This window comes from Xiphophorus couchianus, chromosome 9 (genome assembly GCF_001444195.1).
Source record: "Xiphophorus couchianus chromosome 9, X_couchianus-1.0, whole genome shotgun sequence".
Taxonomy (NCBI): domain Eukaryota; kingdom Metazoa; phylum Chordata; class Actinopteri; order Cyprinodontiformes; family Poeciliidae; genus Xiphophorus; species Xiphophorus couchianus.
Window position 1 is genome coordinate 26,431,834 of NC_040236.1, and position 18,054 is coordinate 26,449,887.

The 18,054-nt window shown below is 36.9% G+C and overlaps 3 long non-coding RNA genes across 3 annotated transcripts in view; 1 reads left to right on the forward strand and 2 right to left on the reverse strand.

Annotated features, from left to right (window-relative positions):
* LOC114151427 (uncharacterized) overlaps positions 1-3,628 on the reverse strand; it is a 23,197-nt gene extending 19,569 nt beyond the window's left edge. The window contains exon 1 of the long non-coding RNA XR_003596940.1: positions 3,616-3,628. This is a non-coding gene — a long non-coding RNA (uncharacterized LOC114151427). The remainder of the gene's footprint in view (positions 1-3,615) is intronic.
* The window catches only part of LOC114151428 (uncharacterized), a 19,400-nt gene extending 12,180 nt beyond the window's left edge, over positions 1-7,220 (forward strand). Inside the window, exon 3 of the long non-coding RNA XR_003596941.1 lies at positions 7,010-7,220. This is a non-coding gene — a long non-coding RNA (uncharacterized LOC114151428). The remainder of the gene's footprint in view (positions 1-7,009) is intronic.
* Positions 6,753-15,142, reverse strand: LOC114151426 (uncharacterized). Its single transcript, XR_003596938.1, has 3 exons — positions 14,393-15,142; positions 11,931-11,934; positions 6,753-7,033 (listed from the first exon to the last, which is right to left on the reverse strand). It is a non-coding gene; the product is annotated as an uncharacterized LOC114151426 (long non-coding RNA).
* Positions 15,143-18,054: the final 2,912 nt, after the last annotated feature.

Genomic DNA, 18,054 nt, shown 5'->3' on the forward strand with positions numbered 1-18,054 from the left:
GCAGGGGAGGGGGAGGTGCAGGAAGCGGTACGGATGAATAAAAAAAAAAAAAATAGTTACACAAAAGTGTTTCGCTGTAACGATGTGTATAGATAGTGTGTTTTGTTGCAACCTGAAGTGTGAAATAAACTTTAGTGTAGTTTGAAAACAAAATATGTGTATAGGTTTATGTCTGGTTGAATGATGTGTGAGCCCAGTTAATTTTTCTTCTTTTTTGGGGGAGATTTCATTGTAATCCATAGGGGGACCCAGAAAATCTTTGGGAACCACTGAGTTAGAGGATGTTAAAAGTACAAACATGCTAATAATGCCAATTGATCACTTAATTCCTAACCCCACTGTCACTTTGCCACTGAGGTGGCCAGAGATCAATACACCCATTACCTGATATAAGAAGAAAGTGATGAGGAAAGAGAAGGCTGATGTTATGCGGGTGAGGAAGATACCCAAGGCTGATATGGCATATCTCATATCAAGATAATAAGTCAAGTGACCTTCTGACAGCTGTATGCATGGAAAATACCTTGAGAGACCAGAGGGAAAGAAATAAGGGCAATGGAAAGAACAGGAAATACAGAGGCAATTAGATGAAGACAAGGAGACAGCCATGAGGGAACAGAAGGCACATAGAAAACTCAGGACGCACTGCATAGGCTATGGTATAACTATATAGTGTAAGTTTAGATTTTGTGGAACAATTCATATTACATTACATAAAAATGATCATGAATTACCCCTAAACAAACTTCTTACTTAATGGCTTCTGACTATGTTTACAGGGCAGTTCAATACCTGTTTGTATATTCATGCCATATCATTATAGTAGAGCCATCACAGTCTGGTGGAGAAAAAAGATGTGCACTGCAACAGAAGAATAAGAATACAAGAATACGCACCAAAGTAATGCAAGAATAAGGTAAAGTGAGGTGATTTTTTATAGTACATTTTCAGCAACAAGACAATTCAAAGTGCTTTAAATGAATTAAAAAGGAAATACAAACAAAATAACAAACCAAAGGAAAGAGAAAAGAAGAAAGAGAATCTAATAATTGTCATGAGGTGTAGTGGTGAAGGTGGTGAGGCAGACGCTGTAGACCCAGGTTGAAGTAAATGAATGATTTTAATGAAGAATGTCCAGAACAACACAGTCCAACATGGTCCAAAACAAACGGGCAGCATGGCCGAGCGGAAGCCAGGGCTCGACGCCGGTAGCAACCGTAACACAAACGGACGAGATGAAGGATTGGGTACTATTGAGGAAGAATGTATTTAAAACTTTGAACAAAATGTTTGGCTCGGCTCTTCCTCAACACAGCCGGGTTCTTCTCGGCGAGCGGGCCAGCTGTAAAACGAAACTAACAAGGCGTGTTGACGTCACAGATCACAGAGTTTAATTCATACAAAGCAATGAACAACAAAGCTGCAGAGATACAGAGATATGCATTTCTCATAAAATAACAACACACAAGGAGAGACAAAAAACAAACACGAAACACACAGACAGACAAAGGCGCCCAACGTGGAGAGAAAAAAGATGGCAAAAACTCTCTGTATATTAGCGTTACATGTACTTTATAGTGAGTAGGCGTTTCCTCACTTTAATATATGCAAAGAAGGCGTTCTGTTGTTCAACCAATCAGAGAACCACCTTGGAAAAACGTCAACCTTCCCCTAAGTTTTAATGACCAAACTCAAGAGTCATTTTAGTTGTTAAAGTTATAAGTTAATTTTCACAAAACCTATTTTACTCTTTTGGACTCAACATCTCCCAAGATTTGAATCTTTGCCTTATCACGAACAATATTTAAAAGGTATATCCGAAATTAAACATAGATGTTTCCCAGATTCGAAATCTGTGCTCAACTCCAGATGCAGCTCAGAGCCCCTGGGAAACCCCCAACCTTCGACCTCTCGGCAGGGGAAGATATTATTTATGGCCTGCTAATTTAAAGCCTTTCAAGAGAATAGTGTTTTGTGGCTGCTCTAAGTTACAGCCCTGCCAGAAGAATGTTTATCTCTGCTTAACATTTGTCCAAATAGGAATGTTTATCTCTTAAACGCACATGGCATGAGATTAGCCATATTAAACACTCAACAATATTCATATTTCCTTAACATTCCCCCTTTTGAGGTCTGAAAATAACAGACCTCAATAAAAATCTACTAAGCCGCGCAATACACAACCAAAAACTGAACTCTAAAAGATACCAGAGATAAGAAAAATCAAAAAATAAAAATTAGAACGTGTAGGCTGATTATACAGCAGTCCCCTTTTTTCAAACAAACCCCAAGGGTAAAAAAGACTCATCCTTTCCATAAAACAAAATCATCATAATACAACCAAAACACAGAACAAACAAAAATCCAAAATATGAAACAAAAAATAAAACAGGGACATATACAGAAAAATTAATAAGAAATGCTCTGCAACTTAAAAGACAACATTCATCACAAAATTACAATCTGTCAAAATGAGAAACACACAAAAGTACAATCTGTTGCTCGCCTTTTTCTGTTTTTTTTTTTATTTTTTTTTTTATGTCCATCGACAGTCTCTGAAAAAATATGAAGTCTTCGTCAGGAAATGTTCAAAAATATGCGCGCAAAAAACGAAAGTCCTTTTTCAGAGTTCGCAACGAACGAAAACACGCAATAAAAGTTAATGATGATCCTCTTGCAGCCTGATCCTCCTCGGTTGGAAACCTCAGGTTTCCCACCTGAGAGGCTGTTGCTCACTGAAAATTGGATTATTATGCCAATATAACAGTGAGTTTCAAAAAGAAGGTGAAATCTCTTCCTGAGAAAACAAGATCCTGTCACGTGACCCGACACCGGTTTGTAAAACAGACATTTTGTTTCAACATAAGTTTCATTAGCATCAGAAACACACTTACAACATTCTGTAATATCATCATAATCAAACAATGGGTTCACCGAAAAACAATTTTGTGCTTTGTCATTTTCCATCAGGAGAATTACTTCTTACTCTTTCTATCAAATAACGCAGACTTTGAAGGAGATCACATCCAAACGGCACCAGAACAACAGCAAACTGAAATGAGAAAGCAGATGTAAGAGCCTTCAAAAGCATCATTCATTTGTGTATACCACACAAATATCTTCAATCCACTCGTGTCCGAGTGAATCCTCCCCGCTCGTGGCTCTGTGTCTGCTATCTTTGAAAAAATGTGAAACCGCTCCTCCAAGCAGCTGCACACCCCCTCTTAAGACAACAGCATTTGCCGTAAATTCCAGAGTCAGACTTGGAGCTCAGAACTTCAGTCCAGTCTATATGTAGAAACCCGTGAGCAGATCTCATACCTGTCTCGTTCTGCACATTCGACGTAGGATGTGATCCATTCAACCTACGTTTCAATTATTTAATATCATACCTCCATCTGGTGGAAAACGCCAAAACCTTGTAATCACTTGCTTCAAAGGACATGTGTCCAAAGTAATGGTTTGCCAGAATGTTAAACAAATGCAGATCTTTTCTTAAACCAATCTTGTAAAAATAGGATTAAACAAACGAAATAAAACAATAACAAAAGCTTAAAATCGTAGTCGTAAAGCTTACATTCACCATCAAAAAATGAATATCAATATGAATTAAACAGTCCAGTATCAATTACTTTTATAGAAGACTAGATCGTACTGGTTGTTTTTGTCTAAAACATTCAACATACGTTCCTTAAACAAAATTCAAAAGTGACAAACCTGGAGAAATTATAATGTCAATGTATCAGTGAACAAATCCAGACATTTTCAAAATATACCAATTTTACCTATGTCTTTTGCTTGTCGAATTTAAAGTTTTATTCAAAATCGTTTTAAATGGATATAAATCAAAACAAAAATCCAGTTTAGAAAAATCATTATAATCCCACCTGTGTACTTGTACTGATTAGTGATACTTAATCAAAAACAGATTCTTCAAAACATTTCTTAAAACGTTTTACTCCATTAAATTAATGCTCTGAAAATGGCCAGCGCAATAATATTTTTTAATTTCTATAATTATTTTCCCAAGTTAATTAACCAAAATATGCTTCATTATCACTATAAATTTTTTATTGGTTTCAAAATACTTTAGCCCATTGTCAGAACACTTTTCAATGGAGAACAACTCAAATCCATTTAAAATAAGCACATATATTACCAGACCATATTTTCCTTTCACTTTTATGTATAGCACAGATCAGACATGTTCTTCAAAAGTTTTGTTTAAGTAATATAAATTTCAGTAATCTCTAATTAAGTAAAATAAACCCATAAAAATAAAAACATAACATATTCTCCCCCTTTTGATGATGCATTAACTATTAAATGCAACATCATGTCCAGCACCCGAAATAAAAATGTTGATGAAACAGGGTAAACATTTTATCTGAGAACCCCACCGATATGCAATGCTGCCTTTTTCTAAAAAGTAAAGTTGTCAAAACAAACAGAATACGTCATTTTAGCATGTGTCAAACCTTCAAGAATACAATGTTCCCAAAATACTTCACATTACAGTTTTAAAGCTCATTATTTCATCGTACTCTTATGACTCACAAATAGCATGTTTACTAATTAAAACACTGTGATGGTCTTGCCTACACCAGCCAGAGAGACGTTGAAGAAAAAATCAAAACACAGTAAACAAAGAAAAATCCAAAAAATAATAAATTGGGCCCAAACTGAGATCAACATAATCAAAACACAATTCAGGTAGTAATAGAACGACTCAAGGCACAAACGGACTTACCAAGACATGAGGGAAACTTAGATACTGGCTGATCAGACCATTAACACACACCAAAGGGTAATTAAACACACAAACTTAACAAATACAGGTCAGTATATCACTAAATTTACAAATGAAAGAAATTAAACTAAAGACCAAAGTTCCCTGTCCCCTGATGAACGGGTCCAGGGGAAACTAGTAACTCCAAAGAAAAAAATTAATTTGTAATACTTAACAAAATAGACAGAGAACTGACTCGAATAGCTAAATAAAAAGTCAGACTAAGGAAAACAAATTTAAAAACAAAAATCTAAACTATTCCCCAAACAATATATAAAATAATATGAAAAGAAAACAGAAAATCATTACCAAGAGTATCTGTGTGTGACAGACTCAGTGTTTTGATGCTAAAACTCAAATTCAACCTTTTCCACATTAGTCCTTGCTCACAATTTATGTGCTTTGTCAAACTATTTACTTAAAAGAGAAAATGTTCCACTAAAGCTAGGAAACCAAACAGCATCAAAATCCGGCGTCATGTGATGATAGTGACTCTACAACTTTCCATAATCTACAATGTCAAACAAAACCCCAGAATTTAAACAGCCAACCTCCATGCACCTAAAAAATGAAATCCTTTGTACTTTTATATTGCACAATTTATATTTTAAAACCGCTACACTAGTCCGAGCAATCTCTATTGTCAGACCATAAAACAAAGACTTAAGCCCACCATAAAACCCCCTTTCACTTCTCGGAGGGGCCGACTGCATGGCAGGAAAGAGAGCCAATTTGTATTTCAGGAGGAACTCCCAATTCTGTTGCTACTTTTGTTTGCACTGAAATCATCAGACATGTTCTGGTTTCATCTAAGTTTAATTTGAACTTAAAACCTGTTTGGGGTACCTTCCGGCGTTCCACCACTAAAATTGTAACTTATATACTGATATTTTGTCAGGAGGTACTTTAAACGACGGGAGAGACAATGTTTTGCCTTACAGTTGCTTGTACTTGTCTGCTGAGCTGCTGTGAGCAGAGGTTACTTCGCACTTGAAATTAGTGGTATGCAAAGAGGCTTCACATGTTAATTAGTTGAATCTAGTGGGGGTAGAAGTTACAGCACAGCTCTGAAGCTCCCCTGGTGGGCTGCTGTGAGTGGGAGTTGTAACTCCTCCCTGGGCTTAGACATACTTGTCGCTTTTTCCTGTTTTGTTCTATTTGTGTATTTTTCTTTATTTTCTTATTTTATTTGCAGCCCTCTCGTCTTTCTGTAGGCACTATTTAATCATCTCTCATTACAGTTTAATATTGATTCTCTACAATAGGTCCATATGATCCTTTCTTTTTCATTAACCAATAAGTTATGTCGAACGTAATGTTATCCTTTAACAACAAATCTTGTAAATCTTAGCAAACATTTCCATATTTAATCAATTTCTATTTAACAAGAGAGTTACTTCTAATTTATTCTGTTTTAATCATCAATAAGTCCTGTAGATTAAATGATATTTATCTATCTGAAAGGTGTGGTCAGTATAAAAGATGATTGTGAAAATATCTAGAATCAGCTGAATGCTACAGTTTGTTGTTATCTGATCAATCCCTCTTACAGTTAGAGCCTGTTTCCCTAAAGATCTTTCCTGTTTCTCCTTTATCCTCAACTCATTCAAAAGGTCCTATTGTAACTCACTGTATTTTATTCAATGTCCCTACTACCGTCACAGCCTGAGAAGGAATGATTAACATTTTTATCCACTATGTTAGTTCTCAAGTCTATAGAAATTTTTATTTAATTTATTTTATTGCTCTACCTAATCATTTATGTATTTATCTATTAATTTGCCAATACATCATTTCCACAATCCTGGCTTATTCTTTCTTTCTTTATTTATTTATTTAACCTTAGAACCCATAATTTATTTTCAATTTGTTCAGATGTTTTATTGTATCAGGATTCTATCTTTCAATAACCTTCCAATCTTTACACTGCAGGTCACACTAACTGCTGTTATTGCCTAATTTCAATAATTTAGTCCAGTTTAACACATAGGGTGTTCTAAAAACTGGAAATTGTTACACCACGAGACAGCACGAAAAATACTCTGCAGGGTAATTTCTGCTTCTACTTGGCATCCAAGTGAGAAATTCTTGCTTATTGCATCCACATACAGAGGTGCTGTTTACATTCCCGTTGTATTTAAATGACATAAAATACCAAGTGGTATCCTATCTCCAATCACACAATCTTTCACACCAACATGAATTACACCACAAACGAAGACATACAACACAAACACAACACATCTGGCCAGTTTTATAGTCAGTCAAAGTGCCAGTCAGGCCCCATTATTTTATCAAATTGCAGTCTAATTTTAAATTGTACTGAAGCTTCAGGAATTTGCCAATGTTTTGTCAACATTTTTCATGATTTAATTTAATCAATTTTAAGTCTAGTCGTCAGGAACCTGTAGTAAATATCGTGCACGTTCACAAAGAGACATGTCAAAATTTTACAGCAATCAGTAATTTCCCGCTATCTGGTACCAGTATTTCATTTAACCCTTAATTTAAAACCAAAACACCACGTGTTTTTCTGTACTTCACTTTTCAAAACACCACGCAACAAAAATCAACTCAAATCCATACACACAGCGCTTTTCAGACAACTTTTCAGTCTGCTTTAACACACAGCCAGCCCGAACTCGCGCACGCGCACACACACGGCCACGCAGATACACACGCAGACACACGCAGAGCCTCGTGGCGGCAAGAAGCACAGATCGCCACACAGAGAAACACAAAGAAACACAGAGAAACACATAGACACACAACACAGTTTTTGAGAAAAACAGGGGGGGGGATAAAATAGAAAATATAAACCCGGCGCCGGTTACAAAAATATAAGATGCATCTTTTTACCCGGGTGCACTCTCAGTCCTTAATCTACCACAGAAGGGTGATACAACCCGCTTTTAGTCCTTAATCTACCACAGAAGGGTGATACAACCCGCTTTTAGTCCTTAATCTACCACAGAAGGGTGATACAACCCGCTTTTAGTCCTTAATCTACCACAGAAGGGTGATACAACCCGCTTTTAGTCCTTAATCTACCACAGAAGGGTGATACAACCCAGACACAAACTTTCCCAATTTTTTCGAAGGGACAGAATTAAGCCTTCAGGAAAAATTCACTTAAAACCTAGCCTTATAACAGCGGTAACGTTAATCCGACTGCTTGGACCTGCCACGGTCCTCTGTTCCCGTGTCTATTCAAATCTATTAACAACAAAGTCTTTTAGAAGTACCTTCATACATCCGCAGTTTTCCATCCCTGTAGTCACACACCAAAACAGTCAGCACCGATCGCCCACGTGTCGTAGACACGGAAACAAATCAAAGAGTCTTACCCGACTGTAGCGTCCGAGCCGAACCGGGCCAGCGCGTGACAGAGCCGCCCGCTCAGAATCCGCATCCCGGACGAGCCCCCAAATTATTGAGGAAGAATGTATTTAAAACTTTGAACAAAATGTTTGGCTCGGCTCTTCCTCAACACAGCCGGGTTCTTCTCGGCGAGCGGGCCAGCTGTAAAACGAAACTAACAAGGCGTGTTGACGTCACAGATCACAGAGTTTAATTCATACAAAGCAATGAACAACAAAGCTGCAGAGATACAGAGATATGCATTTCTCATAAAATAACAACACACAAGGAGAGACAAAAAACAAACACGAAACACACAGAGAGACAAAGGCGCCCAACGTGGAGAGAAAAAAGATGGCAAAAACTCTCTGTATATTAGCGTTACATGTACTTTATAGTGAGTAGGCGTTTCCTCACTTTAATATATGCAAAGAAGGCGTTCTGTTGTTCAACCAATCAGAGAACCACCTTGGAAAAACGTCAACCTTCCCCTAAGTTTTAATGACCAAACTCAAGAGTCATTTTAGTTGTTAAAGTTATAAGTTAATTTTCACAAAACCTATCTCCCAAGATTTGAATCTTTGCCTTATCACGAACAATATTTAAAAGGTATATCCGAAATTAAACATAGATGTTTCCCAGATTTGAAATCTGTGCTCAACTCCAGATGCAGCTCAGAGCCCCTGGGAAACCCCCAACCTTCGACCTCTCGGCAGGGGAAGATATTATTTATGGCCTGCTAATTTAAAGCCTTTCAAGAGAATAGTGTTTTGTGGCTGCTCTAAGTTACAGCCCTGCCAGAAGAATGTTTATCTCTGCTTAACATTTGTCCAAATAGGAATGTTTATCTCTTAAACGCACATGGCATGAGATTAGCCATATTAAACACTCAACAATATTCATATTTCCTTAACAGTACACAGACAACAGACTAGCAGTCAAATGAGACGAGAATCCGACAAAGACACAGACACACAGGTTACACTAAATACACAGGAGGTAATTAGGAAACTAGAAACACCTGGGAGTAATCGAGGTGAGAACAGGACAACACAGAGACACAGGAAACTCAAAATAAACACACAGAAAAACATGGAACATGACAATAATGTTGATAATCCATTCCTGTTCTGAGTTGCTGAGGTAGTTCTTCTGGATTCTAAGTTTGTTCTAATCCCTGTTCTGGGTTGCTAAAGTAAAAGTGAGTACTGTAGGTAGTGTCTGGACTTTATAAGTATGTTCTAATTTTGTAAAAGTAATAAGTACTCTACAATTTCTAAGTAGTAATAAAAACTAAATGTTCCTGTTCTGGAAGTAGTTTTTCTGTATTCTAAGTTTGGTCTAATTCCTTTTCTGTGCAGCAATAATAGGAGTCTCTCTGCATAACCATACAAAAAAGTAATCTAAAAAGTAAAATAAGTATTCTCTGGGTTCTCTAACTATATTCTACATTAGTAAAAGTAGTGAGTACACTACAAATTCTAAGTAAAAATAAAGACTAAATGTTCCAGTTCTAGAAGTAGTTTTTCTCGATCCTAGGTTCACTGTGTGTCCGAGTGAATTCTCCACCCGCTCGTGGCTCTGTGGTTGCTATCATCGAAATAAGTGTGAAACCGCTTCTCCAAGCAGTCCCACTCCGCCTCGAATGACAACAGCTTGTGTTGCAGAGTCCAGAGTCCTACCTGGAGCTCGGAACTCCAGGCCAGTCTGTGTGTAAAACCATGAGCAACTCATCACATGAAGCCTTATCTCCTACTTTGTCCAGTTCTGCTCATTAAATGGTGGATGTGATCCCTTCAATTTACGTTTCTATTATTATATACTATAGCTCCAACCGATGGAAAACACCAAAACCCTGTAATCATTTGCTTCAAAAGACATGTTTCCAAATTAATGTTTTCCCAGAATGTTAAACATATGCAGATCTTCCTCTTAAACCAAACTTGTAAAATAGAACTAAAACAAACAAAAACAAAACAATAAACAAAAGCTTAAAATGTGCTGCAGTTGTACAGTCTACATTTATCATCAAAACAATGAATATCAGTGTGTATTAAACAGTCCAGTTTAAATTACTGTTATAGAACAAACTAGAGCTTACTGGTAGTTTTTGTCTAAAACATTCAACATGCTTTCCTTAAACAAAATTCAAAAGAGTTAAACCTGGAGAAATTATAATGTCAACTTAACAAATCTAGACATTTTCAAAATATACCAATTTTACCTAGGTCTTTTACTTGTCGTCGAATTTAAAATTTTATTCAAAATCGTTTTAAATGGATGTAAATCAAAACAAAAATCAAGTTTAGAAAAATCATTATAATCCCACCTGTGTACTTTTACTGATTAGTGATAACTTTAATCAATAACAGATTCTTCAAAACATTTCTTAAAGCATTCTTGCTCCATTAAATTAATGCTCTGAAAATGACTAACACAATAATATTTTTAATTCCTATAATTATTTTCCCAAGTTAATTAACCAAAATATGCTTCATTATCACTATAAATTTTTCTATTGGTTTCAAAATACTTTAGCCCATTGTCAGAACATCTTTTAATGGAGAACAACTCAAATCCATTTAAAATAAGCATATATTTCACCAAACAATATCTTTCCTTTCACTTTTATGTGTAGCACAGATCAGACATGTTCTTCAAAATTTTGTTTAAGTAATATATATTCCAGCAATCTAATTAAGTAATATAAAAATAAACCCATAACATATTCTCCCCCTTGATGATACATTACTTGCTAATGTATCACAATTTCCACTATGTTAAATAACGATATTGCTTAAACAGGGTTATTATTTTAGCTGAGAAAATCCACCCATATTCAATGCTGCCCCCGTCCTAAAAGGCAAACTCTCAAAACAAACAGAACAATTTATTTTAGCATGCTTTAAACCTTCAAGATTACTATTTTCCCAAAATATTTCACATTATAGTTGTAAAACTCATTATTTCATGTTATTGTTATGATTTTCAAATAATTCATTTTACAAACTTCTCAAAAGTTTTCACTAGCGTTTGACAAGGCATGTTTACCAATTAAGACTCTGTGAAGGTTTTGCATAAACCAGCCAGAGAGACGTTGAAGAAAAAATTAAAAATATAGTCTTAATTAAGAAAATCCAAAAATGATAAATTTTGACATACTGGTCAGAATATTACCAAATCTACAAATGAAAGAAATTAAACTGAAGACCAAATTTCCCTGGCCCCTGGTGAACGGGTCCAGAGGAAACTGGTAACTCAAAAGAAAGAAATTAATTTGTTATATTTAACAAAATAGACAAAGAACTGACACATAAAGTTAACTAAAGAGTCAGACTAATGAAAACAAATTTAAAGATAAAAATCTAAACTACTCACTACTCAATATATAAAGTAATATGAAAGGAAAACAGAAAATCATTACCAAGAGTATCTGTGTGTGACAGTCAGAACAGCTGACACAGACTCAGTGTTTGGATGCTAAAAACCTATATTTAACATTTTCCACATTATTCCCTGCTCACTATGTATTTGCATGTTTAAACTATCCACTCTAAAGAGAAAATGTTTCACTTAATCTAGGAAACCAAACTACATCAAAATCCTGCCTTATGTAATGATAAAGACTCTCTACAACTTCCTATAATGTACAATGCCAAACAAAACCCTAAAATTTAAACAGCCAATCACTATGTTCCTTAGGAAAAAAGGTTAATTAAAACCTTCGTATTATTTTATTTTTTTTTTTTTTTAGATTTCACAATTAATGTTTTACAGTCACTACACTAGTCTGAGCAATCTCTATTGTCAGATCACAAAACAAATCTTTAACCCACCATAAAAACCTTCCTTCACCTCTTGGAGGGAGTGATGTTATGGAAGGAAATAGAATTAATAAGGCTTTTAGGAGGAACTCTTAATTCTTCTTCTGCTTTATTAGGCTTTGGCACTCGAATCATCAGATATGTTTTAGTTTCTTCTAATTTTAAAATTTGAACTTAAAAACCTTTTGTCGTTCCACTACTAAAATTGTAACTTATATTCTGATATTTTGGCAGGAGGTACTTTAAATGATGGGAGAGAAAATGATTTGCCTTACAGCTGCTTGTTCTCCCGTGCTGAACTTCTGTGAATGGGGGTTGCAACTCCTCCTTGGGCTTCATTATTCTCATGTCTAAATAAACATACTTATCGCTTTTTCCAGTTTTGTTCAATTTATGTATTTTTCTTTATTTTCTTATTTTATTTGCAGCCATCTCGTCTTTCTGTAGGCACTATTTAATCATCTCTTATTACAGTTTAATATTGATTCTCTACAATAGTTGCATATGATCTTTTTTCATTAACCAATAAGTTATTTCAAACTTAATGTTATCCTTCAACAACAAATCTTGTAATTTTTAGGAAACTTTTCTATATTTAATCAATTTCTATTTAACAAGAGAGTTACTTCTATTTCATTCTGTCTTAATAAGTCCTGTAGATTTAATAATATTTTATCTATGCTAAAGTTTTGGTCAGTTTTAAAAAGACTGATTGTTGTAAAGGAGGAAATTTATTAGGTTAGCTTAAAATTTGGAAAAAGCATGGCTCTCTTTTCCTCCTGTTAGCCCGGGTCCCCAGCGGATGTCGTCACGGTTGGAGGACAGACGGCGGGGCTCGATGACGTCACAGAGATACAGAGTTTAATTCAATAGAAAACACTTGAATTTAACAAGAAACTTCAGAATACAAAGAAGTACATTCTTTACCTGAGACAAAAGAATTAAAAGAAAAGAACAAAGGCGCCTTTGGAGATAGCTGTTGCTTAAAAGCAAAACAGGGCAGCTGTCTGAATTTTTATTGTTGCGCATTCCCTTTTCTAGTGAAGGCGTTTCTCTTTGTTAATATATGCAAATAGGGCGTACCTCTGTTTTGACCAACCAAGAGCTACCTTGGAAAAAACTTAAACCTTCCCCTGAGTTTTAATGACAAATATCAAGAGTCATTTTAGTTATTAAAGTTATAAGTTATTCTCACAAAACCTATCTTTCTCCTCTGCAGTCAGCTTCTCCAAAGATTTGAATCTTTGCCTTATCACAAACAATAATGAGATAGAAGTCTTTTTCAACCTGTGAAACATAACATTCAAATCATTCCCTTTTGATTCCGATATTGTCATAGTTAGTACATTTTCAAATACATTCCATTTACTAGATTAGTACTTGTAGCTTGGGTAATATACTTTAATCTAACACACTATTGCTACCAATATTAAAAAGGTATATCAGAAATTAAACCTTAAGTGTTCCCAAAATTCCTAAGTTGTGATCAACTCCAGATGCAACTCTGAGCTCCTGGGAAACCCCCGACCTCTGACCTGTGAGCCGGGGAAGATATTCTTTATGGCCTACTAATTTAAAGCCTTTCAAGAGCATAGTATTTTATGGCTGCTCTAAGTTACAGCCTTGCCAGGAGACTGTTTATCTCTGACCCTTTACCTTGCCTCAGCTTATCCTTTGTCCAAATAGGAATGTTGATCTACTTAAACGCACATGGCATTAGCTTAACTATATTAAATAATCAAAAAATAGCCATATTTCCTTAACATTGTGAAACTATCTAGAATCAGTTGCATATTGCAGTTTGTTGTTATCTGAGCAATTCCTCTTACAGGTAGAGCCTGTTTCTCTAAAGATTTTTGTTTTGTCTGTATCCTCTACCCATTTTAAAAGTCCCATTGTAGCTAATTGTATTTCATTCTACTTTACTACGACCTTCACAGCCTGGAAGGAACAATCAACATTTTTATCTACTATTTTAGTGCATAATTCTATACACAGTTTTTATTTTATTTATTTCTCTACTTAATCATTTATGTATTTATCTATTAATTTGCCAATACATCATTTCTACAATCCTCTGCGACCTAATTGTCTTGGCTTATTCTTTCTTTCTTTCTTTCTTTATTTATTTAACCTTAGAACCCATAATTTATTTTCAATTTGTTCAGATGATTTATTTTATCAAGATTCTATCTTTCAATAACCTTCCAATCTTTACACTGCAGGTCACACTTACTGCTGTTATTGCTTAATTTTAATAATTTAGTCCAATTTAACACAGAGGGCGTTCTAAAAACTGGAAATTTTGCACCACGTAACAGCACTAAAAAATTCAGTATGTATATGACATAAAATACCCAGTGGTATTTTATCTCCAATCACACACTCTTTCACACCAACACGAATTGCAACACAATACAAAAACACAAAACACAAAACATCTGGCCAAGTTTTATAGTCAGTCAAAATTTCATCAGTCCCCAAGTGTCAGTCTGTGGTCATTATTCTATCAAATTTTACTGTAATTTTATCAAATTTTTCTGTAATTTATATCAAATTTACTGAAGCTTCAGAAATTGTCCAATGTTTTATTAACATATTTTCATGTGTAAATTTACTTAATTTTAAACTCCAATCTTCAGGAACCTTTTTAAATCCCGTGCATGTTTAAAAAGAGACATGTCAAACCTATGTTAAAATTTAACAGCAACCAATAATTTCCCGTTATCTGGTCCCAGTTTAATTAACCCTTATTTTAAAACTAAAACACCACGTTTCGCCTTCGTTCTACTTCCCCCTTTAAGACTCTTCCACGAACCCCGACCATAAAAATAGCATATAGCACATTTCGCAACTCAGTGTCCATAATAACTTTACAATAAAACGCAGCAAAAGCAACGCAAATTCACACAAACAGCGCTTTTCAAACACAGCATTCCGCACAGAGCACACACACACACACACACACACACACACACACACACACACACACACACGGACACACCAGAGACACACATACACACCCAGAGCTCTGGAGTTCAAACAGCGCACTTCCACGGCAGCCGGCACACAAATCACCACGCACAGAGAAATACAGAGGACACAAACACGGTTACAGACAAACGTAAGAGACAGACGGGGAAAAAATAAAAATAAAATGCCGGCAATTAAAGTGTACCACACACTCAATAAACCTACCCCAGGTTATTTTACCGTAACAGTCTATCTCAGACTATTTAAAGTGCACCACACACTCAAAGCCTACCGCAGGCTATCGTTAAATTCCAATTATAAGTCCACTGGAGATGAGTCAGTCTCCGGGCTGATTCAAACTCACACTAAATTTAATACACGAAATTCCTCTTTTTTAGAAGCACAGTAACGAATCTTCCGGGTAAAAGAACATAAATTAAGAAAACCCAGCATTTACGACAGAGATAGCGCAAAATCCTCTCTCTGAACCCGCCACGATTCCCTGTAGTGTGTATTTTCCTGACCAATTACTAACAACAGACTCTTTTAGGAGCAAATCTATCCACCCCTGCAGCTTCGAAACTCCGCGTGGCTGCACACAACAAAAGAGTAATTAAAAAAACGTCTTACCGCATGAGCCGAACGGCTCGATCGGGGAGAGACCGCCACCCGCCAAGATTCCAGAACCGGACGAAGCCCCCAATTATTAAAAAAAGAGGTAATTTAACGCTAGCTTTGGACAAAACGTTTGGCTCTTTCCTCTTTAATTTTTCCCCGGGATCCTCCACGAGTGATGTTCTCCGTGGGCGACGTGCAGCGACGGCGTGCTGCTAAAACGAAACAACAACAAAGCGTGTTGACGTCACAGATCACAGAGTTTAATCTCATACAAAGCAATCGACAACAAAGCTGCAGAGGAACAGAGATATGCATTTTTCTCATAAAAATAAAGACACACAAGGGGAAGACAAACAAACACGAAACAAAGACAAAAAAGGCAAAAAATAGCGGCCGCTCTCTCTCTCTCTCTGGATTTTTTCCTAACACGGAATTTTAAACTAAAGAGGTGTTTCCCTATTTAATATATGCAGTCAAGGCGTTCCGTTCTTTGACCTATTAGAAACTCCGTAGGGACTCAGAGAAACTTGGAAACTCCCCTCATTTATGGCAAAGGTGTCTGGTTTTTGTCTAAGTAAAAGGGTGGACCACTTAGTGCTCATCACTGTCTGATACGGGGAGATCCCTGGCGCCAAAAAGTCTCTTCCCCCATCGGAATGTAAATTTTATTGCTCTGTGTGTCAGCGGGGGAGGAAAAGGGCCCTGCTTGTCTGATGCCTGCTTATTCAGCTCCTTACCGCATCTCAGACGAAACCTGTTCCAAATAAGAGTATTGAATATAACTGTTACACATGTCGTAGATTAACTGTATTAAGCACTAAAATTAATCATTTTTCCTTAACAACGTGTCCTGAAAGACTGCACCGATCAGCTGGCTGGAGTCTTCACCAGGATCTTCAACCAGTCCCTAGCCCTGTCTACAGTCCCATCCTGCCTGAAATCTTCCACCATAGTCCCCATACCCAAGAAACCTCACATCTCCTGCCTCAACAACTACCGGCCTGTGGCACTCACCCCTGTGGTGACAAAGTCTTTTGAAAAACTGGTCCAGGGTCACATCACAGCACTTCTCCCTCCTGGCTTTGACCACCACCAGTTCGCCTACAGAGCCAACAGATCCACAGAGGACGCTGTGATCACGGCCCTCCATGCTGCTCTGTCACATCTGGAGCAGCAGGGGAGCTATGTGCGGATGCTCTTTGTAGACTACAGCTCTGCTTTTAATACCATCCTCCCTCACAGACTGGTGGACAAATTGGGGGACCTGGGCCTCCCTCACTCCACCTGCATGTGGATTCTGAGCTTACTGACCAACCGACAGCAGAGAGTTAGGGTGGGAAAACATACATCCACTGCCCTCAGCCTTAGTACTGGCTCTCCACAGGGCTGTGTGCTGAGCCCCCTGCTCTATTGTCTGTACACATACGACTGCACCTCTGCCCACCACAGCAACACCATCATCAAGTTTGCTGATGACACCACAGTGGTGGGGCTCATCTCAGGAGGCGACGAGTCCACCTACAGGGGTGAGGTGGAGCGGCTGTTGGTGTGGTGCAGGGAGAACAATCTGCTCCTCAACAACTCAAAGACAAAAGAACTCATAATAGATTACAGGAGGAATAAAACGGACATTACACCACTAACCATTGGGGGAAAATGTGTGGAGAGGGTAGCTGATTTCCGTTTCCTGGGGGTCCACATTGAGCAGGGCCTCACATGGAACATGAACACCTTCGAGCTGATAAAAAAAGGCCCAGCAAAGACTGTACTTCCTGAGGGTTCTCAGGAGGAACAACGTCAAGGAGAAGCTGCTGGCGTCCTTCTACAAGTGCTCCATAGAGAGCATACTGACTTACTGTATCTGCGTATGGCAGGGGTGTCCAAACTTTTTGCAAAGAGGGCCAGATTTGATAAAGTGAAGATGCCCGGGGGCCAATAGTTTGTTCGGACATTTTTTAACTACAAACGTTTCATGCAAATACACACCGTTATAAAACAATTTTCATTGTCACAATTATCTTTATTTTTCAAATGACAAAATAACCAAATATAAGCCACTCAGGCAGATGAGAATAACTCTAAAAACCCAAATTCTGCCTTTCATTCATATCTGGAGAGTCAGATAACATTGAACAAACTGTATGAAATACCTTAAATTTACATGAGTTTAAAAATATCTTTGCCTCAAGAACATTTTAAACAGGAGTTATAAGTAATGCAAAGTTGTCTGTTATTAAATCTTAAAACAAGTGAATTTTGCTCTTGTCATTTACAATATCTTTCAGAAAGTAATAGTTTGTCACATCTACAGGTTCATAACATCAACAGTAATAACTGTTGATGACATCGGAGACATCGGATTTTTATTATTATTTTTTTTTCATATTTTCCTGCCATGCACCGATTCTTCACTAAAAGCGGCCAAAGCTGTTATGAACGCAAGCTGAGGGAAGCAAGCAACACAGGAAAGAGAACCGTTTGATGGAAGAG